Below are 10,772 nucleotides of genomic sequence, written 5' to 3' on the forward strand. Positions count from 1 at the left end.
TAATTTTACCACCTATATTGGCTCTCCCCACTTTGGAAAAACCTTTTCACCTGTTTGTCATTGTTGAGGGAGGGGTGGCTCTGGGAGTTCTTGCTCAAATAAGAGGGGGGAAGAGGAGACCAGTGGCTTTCCTTTCTAAAGTATTAGATCCTATAGCAAAGGATGGCTGACCTATGTACAAGCAGTAGCTGCTACCACCCTATTGGGAGAAGAAAGAAGGAAGTTCACCTTCGGAGGTAATCTTATAGTGAGTGTTCTACACCAAGTAAGGATAATACTAAATCAGAAGAGGGCTGGGAAATGGCTCACAGATTTCAGAATTTTGAAATATGAGGCAATACTATTAGAAAAGGATGATCTAGTATTAAGATCATAATCTTAATCCTGCCTCCTTTTTTGTCCTCTGGAACAGAACCATCCCATTGTTCTCATTGTTGTCTAGAGTTAACTGATTTTCAAACAAAACTAAGAGAGGATTTATAAGAATCTCCAATACCTGAGGGAGTAAATTGGTTTATAGATGACTCTTCTTGAAGGGTAGATGGGAAAAGGAAAATTGGATTTGCTATTGTAGATGGAGATAAAACTTCCACTGTTACCAAGGGCAGTCTACCTGCCCATTGGTCAGCTCAAACTTGTGAACTGTATGCCTTAAATCAAGTGTTGAAGTTATTGAGGGACCAAGATGGGAATATATACACCGATTCGAAATATACCTGGGTGTGGTGCATATATTTGGAAAAATTTGGGAAGAAAGAGGATTTGTAAATACTAAGGGTAAAGAACTGGTCCACCATATACTGGTCAGAGAGGTACTGGAAAACATTCTGGCTCCTAAGAATGTAGCAGTTAATATATATAAAGGGACATCAGATAGGAAATTTTTTTTGAGGCAAGGGGAAATAGATTAGCAGATAAGGAGGCCAAGGGAACTGGAGACCAGGAGATTACTCATATAATGGCCTTGATACCTGTATTTCCCCCTAGTCTGACCTCTCCCAGTTTTACCCAGAACGTAAAAGAGAAGGCCTTAGCTCTCAGGGGGATAAATATAAATTATTTCAATACTAATGATTTGATATTGGAACAAGCAGAAGATATTGATAAGGGTGAGGCCGGCAACGTGAAATCAAGCTGATGTTTCTAATTGAGGCATAGGCTTTGAGGAGATATTAAGCTCTGCTAATACTTAAGTATTATATTAGTTTCTCAAAGATGTTTTGAACTTCTCAAAGAAGTTGAGAACATGGAAGGACAATGGCTCTTACCTGACGGCAGAGAGGTATTGACCAAAGCAAGTATGAGGCAGTTCCTTTAGCAATTGCACTAGGGCAGTCACTGGGATGTTCCCCTGGCCTATATACTATGGCCCAACAACTGGTGGACAGCTGCCTCATTTGTCAAGGCACTAATAAGGCTGCTCAACGCCAGGTCCTGAAAGGAGGATGACCTCCAGGAGTAAGACCATTCCAAAGTATCCAGGTGGACTTCACTGAGCTGCCACCAGTGGGTTGTCTCAAATGTTTGTTGCTCATAGTGAACCATCTGACCTCATGGATGGAGGTATTCTCCTCAGCCTGAGCAACTGCCTCAACAGTAAGTAAGGTCTTGTTAGAACAAGTTATTCCCAGATATGGAGTAGTGGAAAGGATAGACTCAGATCAGGGAACACATTTTTCTGCCCAAGTAATGAAGAATCTGATTAGGGCCTTAGAAATCATTTGGCATCTCCACACCCCTTGGCATCCTCCCTCTTCTGGGAAAGTAGCAAGGATGAATCAAGAAATAAAACAGCAACTGACTAAATTATCTTTAAAGACCCAACTATCTTGGACTAAATGCCTTTCTCTCGCTGAATCTGAACCAACTCATGTAAAGATATTGGGTTTTCACCTTATGAATTATTGTATGGTCATTCTTTCCATGCTTATCATATGGGAAACTGGGACCCTATTTTAGAGACAAAGAATTTATTTCTTAATAGATGTTAAATCATTGGTATGACATTTACAAGAACTACAACAAAAAGGGTTAATAGCTCAGATTCCTCCTCTAGGTTTTTCTGTTCATAGAATTCAGGTTGGAGATTGGGTGTTGATCCATTCCCAGAAGGATGAGAAGCTGACTCCCTGCTGGGACGGGCCCTACCAGGTGATACTGACCTCAGACACTGAAATTTGGACCCAGGAACGAGGCTGGATACATCATACCAGAACAAAAGGACCTGTGGCACCATCTTTATTAGAGTGGACAGTTGAAGATAAGGGAGGCCTCAACTTACATTTGAGGAGGGGGCCTCCATTGAATAGGAACACAATATTGAACTCAGTGCATTGAAGCTCAGTGTCTATGTATGACTTTTCTTTTCTTACATTAATTACTTTGGGTCTCTTTGCCTGTTTGGAAGCTGATATATTTTCCCATAAGAATTTCACCTTAATCTCACAGTGTAATAATTGTTGAATATCATGGGGCTTTCTCTGGGCTTTGGGTTTAACCTATTACCTCATGATAGTCATAGAAACCAGATCTTTATCTTCCAGAGATGAGAACCAGTTCCTCCTGCTCATGCAGAATATGGGGAGAACTTTTAACTTATCAAATTGTTGGATCTGTGGTGGATCCCAACAATTGAGCCAATTGTCATGGGTACCTATCCCCTTAAGCCCAGCCTGGATCCTCAGTAACTGATCCCAAATTCATAATGGGACTTGTTTCTGGAACTTAGAAGAGAAACATCAGTGGCTATTGACAGAAGAGAGGAAAGAGAAATACTGCTTAAATAAGATGAAGCAAAGTTTGAAGCTGGGAAATAGTGTATGTGAATGGACTTATCTGAGAAGAGATATGAAGCCAAAGACAATTAATTGTATGGAAATATCTAAGTGTTGGTGAGACATGGGGAGGAATCCTCAATTGAAATGTGGGTAGGATTGGAAAAGTTGCACCTTGGATGCTTTCCCAGAAACAGAAGGAGAACAAGGATATTGCTATCAACAGTTTACTACCGCTGAGTGTAATGAAATAGAGTGGGACATATTAAGTTGTATAAAGGAGAATAAGAGGAAAGGGAACATATACAGTGGGAACAGTTATCAATAGGATTGGTACAATGCCACCCCAGAGATACCTGGGAAACATAGGACTCTGTTTCCCACATTTTGGAATACCTCCAACCTAACAGATCAATGGCCAGTTGCCATTGTAGTTGGAAGAAGGAGCAAGGTTTATGGAAATGTCAGTATGTCACCTTTGTGGGGGGAGTTCCCCTACAATATTACCCTTTTACAAGGAATAGTTCAGACATATTCTCAAGGGAACAAGCTGCTCTAAAGGGCCACTATTGGATCTGTAGCTTAACTGCCTACACTCGCCTACCTCTTAATTGGACAGGGATCTATTCTATTGACAAAAATTTGAAGAAATTTCAGTGAACAAATAAGAGGGGAGATTGAATGAGATGAGGTGAGATCTTTCAAACAGTTGTGAAAAATCGAGTAAGGCTTCAGATATTTCAGAGTTTGAGTAGGCCTGAAGGTCTTTGAGCATTGACTCAAGAGCATACTTAAGTCCCCTTCCTGCTATACGCCCATGATTTAATTTTCTCCCTGTTTCCATCAAATATGGGCAACTGTATTTATTGATCAATTCAATTTCTTGGGTAGTTTCCGTGTTTAGATGTAAGACCCTTAGCAATGAGGATGATGGTCAGTGGTGGAAAGGGTATTTGTGTTAGGGACTATTTAAAGTATCAAACTTGTCCTAATAGGTGCCCCCTCCTTTCCATTGCTTGCTAGATGGGAGGGACATGCAAGAAAATACAATAAACTTTTGCTTTGCTCCTAGAGATCTCTCCAGCTTTTTATTAAATGGTGACCAGTCACCATTCTAAGCCACACATCTTTGATTTGGGGATTCCAAAATTGGCAATGATATTGTTATATATTTTCCTCAAAGAATCTCGAGGTAGTGATTAGCGTTTTTTTTTCCTATTTCTACTTTGCCTTTATGATATATCACTCCAGGATAATTTTCTTGGATTATTTCTTGCATTATTGTGTCAAGGTTCTTTTTGTTTTGGTTGCAACTTTCAGGTAGTCCAATTATTCTCATATTTTCTCTTTTTAATTTGTTCTCTAGATCTGTCATTTTCTTATGTTTCATATTTTGTTCCATTTTTTCATTTTTTATAATCTTTTGTTATTTCTTAATCTCTCAGAGCTTCACTGATTTCTCCTTGGCCAATTCTAATATTCTTGTTCTTTCTTTTTCTTCCTTTCTTTCTCTCTTTCTTTCTTTCTTAGACAACTGAAGTTAAGTGACTTGCCCAGGATAGTAAGTGTTAAGTGTCTGAGACCAGGTTTGAACTTAGAGTCCTACTGACTCTAAGGTTGGTGCTTTATTCACTGTACCTTCTAGCTTCCCCTCCAATTCCAATTTTCAAAGAATTAATTTCATCTTTGAGACTTTATATCTTCTTTTCTAATTGGTTAACCTCTTTTTTCATAATCTTGTTTTTTCTTGGATGGTTTTTATTTTTATTTTTTGTTTTTCCTCAGTGTTTTTCATTTGATTTTTAAATTCTCTTTTGAGTTGAGTTCTTTAAATTCTCTCTGCGCAGGGAGCCATTTCACATGACTCTTTGGGGTAGAAGCTTTTTTTTTTTTTTTTTAACTTTAGTCTCCTCCTCTGAGGATGAACCCTGGTCTTCCTTGTTTCCATAGTAAATTTCTATGATGGGGTTCTTTCTTCTTCTTGGCCAGTTCATTTAAAAAAAAAAAAAAAAAGTTTAGGGGCATGATGTCTCAAGCTTCACTTGAGAGCCTTCAAGCTCTCTCCTCTGACCTGGAACCCCAAACCAAAAGCTCCAACCTCCAGCAAATGCCTGCAGCCAGCAGCAACCCTGCCCCCCTGCCTCTGCACTCATCTTGTATTCAGGCTCCTTTTCACCCAGGGTTGCATAATCTGTAGCTCAACTGAGCCTGGCAGTTCCTAATCAGTTGAAGGTTCCCTTAATCTTCCCATACTCAGACCCCAACTCTACAAACAGTCCAGAAGGTGAAAGTAGCCAAACTAGCCTGGAGGTATTTGCACTTTTTACTAGTTAATCCCTGGCCTGAGGGGATCTTTTTGGGTTGTTCCAGGAGGATCTGTGTTGTGCCCCATATCTTCTTGATTTTTCACTAGTCTGTGTTTGCCTTGAAGCACTTTGTTCTATTTGCAAGGGAAATTTGGAGAGCTTGAAATTTATCAATCTACTATGACATGTTCCCAGAATCCTCCCCTTGCCTCACTTATTAACATTGTCTTGGGATAATTTTAAATGTTTACGTGATTTTTTTTGATTAGTTCATTTTAGAATATATTCTTTTAGTGTCCATTGTGGATTAAATTTTTATCTTATTTCTTTATTTGGTTATCATTTTATCTTTGTTAGAATTTATAAAATATACTTTAAATGTTACTATTATCCTATATTCTTAAAAAAAATCTCTAGATAAAATTAAAGGAAGACTTATATGAGCATGAAAAATAGATACATTTCCTGAGATTCCTATTTAACATGTTCCATAGTTTTATCAAATACAATTTCCTCTCAGATCATATATGGATCATGTTCCCTTTTAGTGGTGTGAAAGGGGGAGAGGTTTCTTTCTTCAGACCCACTAATTATCCATACAATTCTGGAACTATTTTGGGGCCATGGAAACATTCAAGATGGAAAAGAGGTTTCTCTACTGGTAAGAGATTCATAATGACTGACAAATGAGAATTATTGCTAAAGAGGAATGACTAGAAATCTAAGTAGATCATGTTCACTGAGATTTTCACCCCCCAAACTCTGGCTTTTGCCAGAAACTTTGCACAGATTTCCCAAAGACCTTCCCTATTTTCAGTGGACTATGAAACTAGAATTTCTGGAAATGGGGATTGTGGTTGCTTTCTATTGTTTTGTTCTTCTATGAATAGATGTTTTGTTTGTTGTTTGTTTCAAGTGTCATTAGAAACTTGTTTGACTAGAAAATGAGTCAAATTAATACAAGTAAACTATCACAAGATATATTCCAGAGTTTTAAAACCTGGTTGAGAGGCAAATAAACCAAAGCATCTATAAGAAATTCCATAACAATAATGGCCAACACTTTATATAGATTTAAGATTTACAAACTACTTTGCATATGTAATCCCACTCAATCCTTATAACAACTCTATGACTTAGGTGATATTATTATACCTATTTTATAGTTCACGAAATCAAAATAAACATAGGCCAAATGATTTGCCAAAGGCTACATGACTAGTAATTGTCTGAGACACTTCAGCTAGATTCAGATCTTCTTGATTTCCAGTACAAAACTCAATTCAATGAGCTACCTAACTGTCTGCTAATCCCATTTATTTGTCAAAATTCTGTATCTGTTACCTGGGTTCACAAAATAAGTGATCTTCACTACATTGTGCTTGTTAATGCAAGAAAATATACTAATACACTGCTGTATAATGTTCTAATATATGTAATAATAATTTTAAAAATCTTCAATAATATAACCTTCAGCTAAGTGGTGTAGAGTGGTGTATACTGGTCCTTGTGTCAGGAAAACTTGAGCTTCAATCTGGCCTCAGACACTTAATAGCTATCTGACTGCATACTAAGTCACTTAACCCTGTTTGCCACAGTAGTCTCCTCTGTAAAATGAACTGAAGAAGGAAATGGCAAACAACTTCAGTATCATTGCCAAGGAAACCTCACGAGAAGTTGGACACAAAAGAAAATGACTGAAAAACAACAAAAATATAATTAAAGATTCAGGATGTAATCATAAATTATAAGATTTTATTCAACCTCAGAATAATAAGTCCTTAATCAATTTGAGAGGGTTTTAAAGAATCATCAATACATTCAACAGTTGATTCTAGTACCTACCATACTTTCTGGAGGCAGACACTTTTGCTAATGATAGAGGGCACCAAAGAATGTTGGAAACTTTTTCTCTGCTCTTTTACTTCCCTATATCATAAAACTTGACATTAGAGCTATTGTATTAATAGGAGACAAAGCATCCAGTCAGGAACAGAAGCAAACAACCAAGGATAGATAGGGAGTCAGAAGGATAGAACTTGAGGGAGGAAGAAGCTACAAAGAGAAGATTTCACTCCTTGAAGCAGAAAAGAATGCTATTCTGGGAACACAGCTCTGTTAAAATGAAATATCTAAGGGAAGATTTGTGAAATTCTACAAAGAGAAAAAGAACTTCAAGGTTCTATTGTATGAGGAGTTATGAAATACTTTTTATTATACATATTCATCTATTATTGAAATATTTCTGGGTAGTAACTGTGTTATGATCTCTCTATAGTAGGGCTGGACTTGTAACATCTCCTGCTTCTGATCCAGGATATTCCTCCCCACCCCCCCTGCCAAGTTTGAAGTGTTCTTCACTAATGCTACTATCTTGAATCACAAATCACTCTTAGAAGCTGATAGGTAGTAAAGTAAATACTGGGCCTAGAGTAAAGAGCACAAAATGACTTAGAAATGTCACAGCCTTGGGCATCACTACCATACTTTGTCCACTATTTGTACAACATGTAAATGACTTTATTTTAGTAGTTTTACTTTAGTAAGGGAATTATTTACATAGGGATGTCAAACATTCAACTAAAAACATATGTTTTCTGAATTCTTTTTCATTAAATGGCAGTTTTAAAATCATTTTTATTCATTGTCAATGTTATTGAACATAAAAGATAGTTGAAATATTATATATTAGTATAGATAGCTATACTAATTAACCAACTCAACAAAGAAACAATATTTGAAGTAATTAGTAAGTTAATAAATCCATTAATATGTAACTTTAAAAGTATTAATGGGTGCTGGTAGAAAATAGCTTTTTTGAAACTGGTCTATCTCTAATTAAATTTAAATTAATTTCTACCAAGCAAAATTACCAGTATCTGATTTTAGACTGTGTGATAAATCTTGCTGCTGAATGGACAATTTAAAGATAAAGATTAAAGATAAACTCATTGGAGAATAAATAATTTGAGGCAATTACTTTGACTTTAGTTGTTTTTCTGCTAATGTATGCTTTCAAAATGGTTTTGTATTGTTTTAAAGAACACTGTTGGTATCTTTAAGTCAATGTACTTTAAGTCAAGTCAACAAGCATTAAGTACCTATTATGTGCCAGGAATTGTGCTAAGTGTTGGCACAATAATTAGAAATACAGCCAGAGTGATGGTAGGGCATAAAAATATCTGTTTGTTTTAGTTTTACAGGCAATATATGAATTTTATTAAGTATAGTTTGGTTGTTTTGCAACAGTTTTTTTCCCAATTTAAGTTAGGTAACTGACTTATACTAAGCTAGTACCTCATATACTACCCAGGAGGGATTACTGAGAAACAACTAAGACAGATACAGTAGCTTCAGACGCTTCTATTATAAAAGTCACAGGGATCCTGGAGAGGATGAAGGCCATTACAGAATAATCACAGTATATACACTTTATATATACTCTCTATATAGTATATATATACTATATATAGACCATATAATACCTCTAACTTTATATGGCACCTTGTGGAAAGTTAATATTAGCCTCATTTTTACACATGGAGGTAACTAAGGCTAAGGATGTTAAATTGCTTTAGGGTCACATAGCTGGTAAATACTTAGATCAGGATTTGGACCTCAATTATTAAAATTGCAATTTTCAAAAGACAATCAATCTTGGATTCAAAACATTGTCCAGTCACAGCAGTCTGTTTAAGATACATGCATCAATGGACAAGATGTATAAAAATTCTGTTCTTGTTCTTTTCTTTTTTTCACTCTTTGAATAACTAGGTGGATGTTAAGGATCCCATTTCCCCTCTTCCCCCACCCCTTCCTGTAGATGGCATATAATCCAATATATGTTAAATAGTTGTAGCAATTTATTACATGTTTTACAAACAAATAAAGATACTATGTGGACAATTATTGAAGATTGAATTTTTTGAGGAAAAGAATGTTTTCGCCAACACTTAAATAAAAATGAAAGTTTCTGTATGTTTAGTGTCTAGGTTTGTCATAAAATCATTAATAATTATCTTTAATATATTTCTATTTTACTAATTATGACCTGGGCAAATTTCACTCTTTTTCTTCTCATTTTTTAGCATTGCCATTGATTGATAATAACTATGAAGCTGCAGATTCTCTATTGGATTATATGTTAACTGACTATGTTATTGATTAGAGAGATTATCTTCTTTGTTTTTCCTAATAAACCCAGCCAAATTATCCTAGTGTTTCTGTTTGTATTGATCCAAGAGCAATAAATGAAGTTATTTCCCTTGAATGCAATTATCCATGAAAAAGGAGCTAACTGCTTAATTCCACAAGTCTTATTTTTTGTAAACTGGTTCTTAAATAAGGATACTTAGAGATGCCTTTTGCTCCAGATGGTATCATTTAACTGCCTGTGTTACTCATGAGTGGTTTTTGGCTTCAGCTTTAAATAATACTTAACACAGTGATTCTCTTGTCAAGAATTCTCTTCTCTCAAAATTGGAACAAAAATCTGCAATACTTCTTGAAGCTATAAAATAGTAAATTTCCATCAGTGCTAGTTAAAACACATTGGATGGTATAGAGAGATGTGTGGGAAGAAGTTTGATAAATTTAAATATAATATTAAAAAACTACCTGAGATAATTTTTTAAAAAATCAACAAGTTATTTAGATTTTAATATTTAGCTTCTGTAAGAGAGTCTTTTAAAATAATAGTCTACCATATTTTTTAGAAATATATTTGTGCCATGCTTTTGTATTAGTTACTAAGTGAGCAATTACTGAGTGCTTGCTGTGTCAAGTACATTAACCAAGCAGCTACATTTTTCATTCTAAGAGAATATCAGGATTCTGTCCAGCCAATGTGAATTGAGAAAATTAAAATATACCTTGCCTTCTTGAATTTATTTTTCATGCCTTTCCTTTCTTCTTTACTCCCCCACCAACATATCTCTACCTGTCAAAATCCTTTAAATCCCAGCTCAAATAACATGAGTATGAGACTTCCCTGTCACACAAGGTACATACTAATGCTCTGTTGGTGGAGTTGTAAGCTTGATCAACCATTAGGCAAAACAATTTGAAACTATATCCTAAATGTCACTAAACTATGCATGATCTTTAATCTGGTGATACAACATACATATATGTACACATGCAAATGCATATGTACATATATGTATATATGTACATATGTATATATTTCAAATAGGTAAAAAAATTGAGGGAAAGGACCTATATATAAAAGAAAATTTATAGCAGCATCTTTTGAAGTAGGACTAAACAAGTTATAGTATGTGAATATTGTAGAATATTAATGTACCATAAGAATTGATGAATATGATAGCTTCAGAGTAACATGGAAACTGGTACAAACTGATGTAGTATAAAATGAGCAGCTCTCTCTCTCTCTCTCACTCTCTCTTTCTCCCCCCATTCATTCATGTTATGGTCTATCTTTATATGAGAAAAGGAAACCTGTTACATGTACTCCTCAAAAAGCAAAGTGTACTTAACAGTTCAAGTTTCAAACATGGAAACTGAGACTATGGACAGATTTCAAAGAAAAGTCTCAATTTTTTGTGTGTTTTGTGTTTGATGATTAAGTTCAAAACAAAAAAAAAAATTAAAAAGGCTCTGATTCTCTCAGTCATTAGTTTTTTTTCTTTTCTAAAGCCTAACATTTTAGTTGTATTTTTATTATGGTATT

The sequence above is a fragment of the Sarcophilus harrisii genome, chromosome 3 (genome assembly GCF_902635505.1).
Source record: "Sarcophilus harrisii chromosome 3, mSarHar1.11, whole genome shotgun sequence".
In the NCBI taxonomy this organism is placed as follows: domain Eukaryota; kingdom Metazoa; phylum Chordata; class Mammalia; order Dasyuromorphia; family Dasyuridae; genus Sarcophilus; species Sarcophilus harrisii.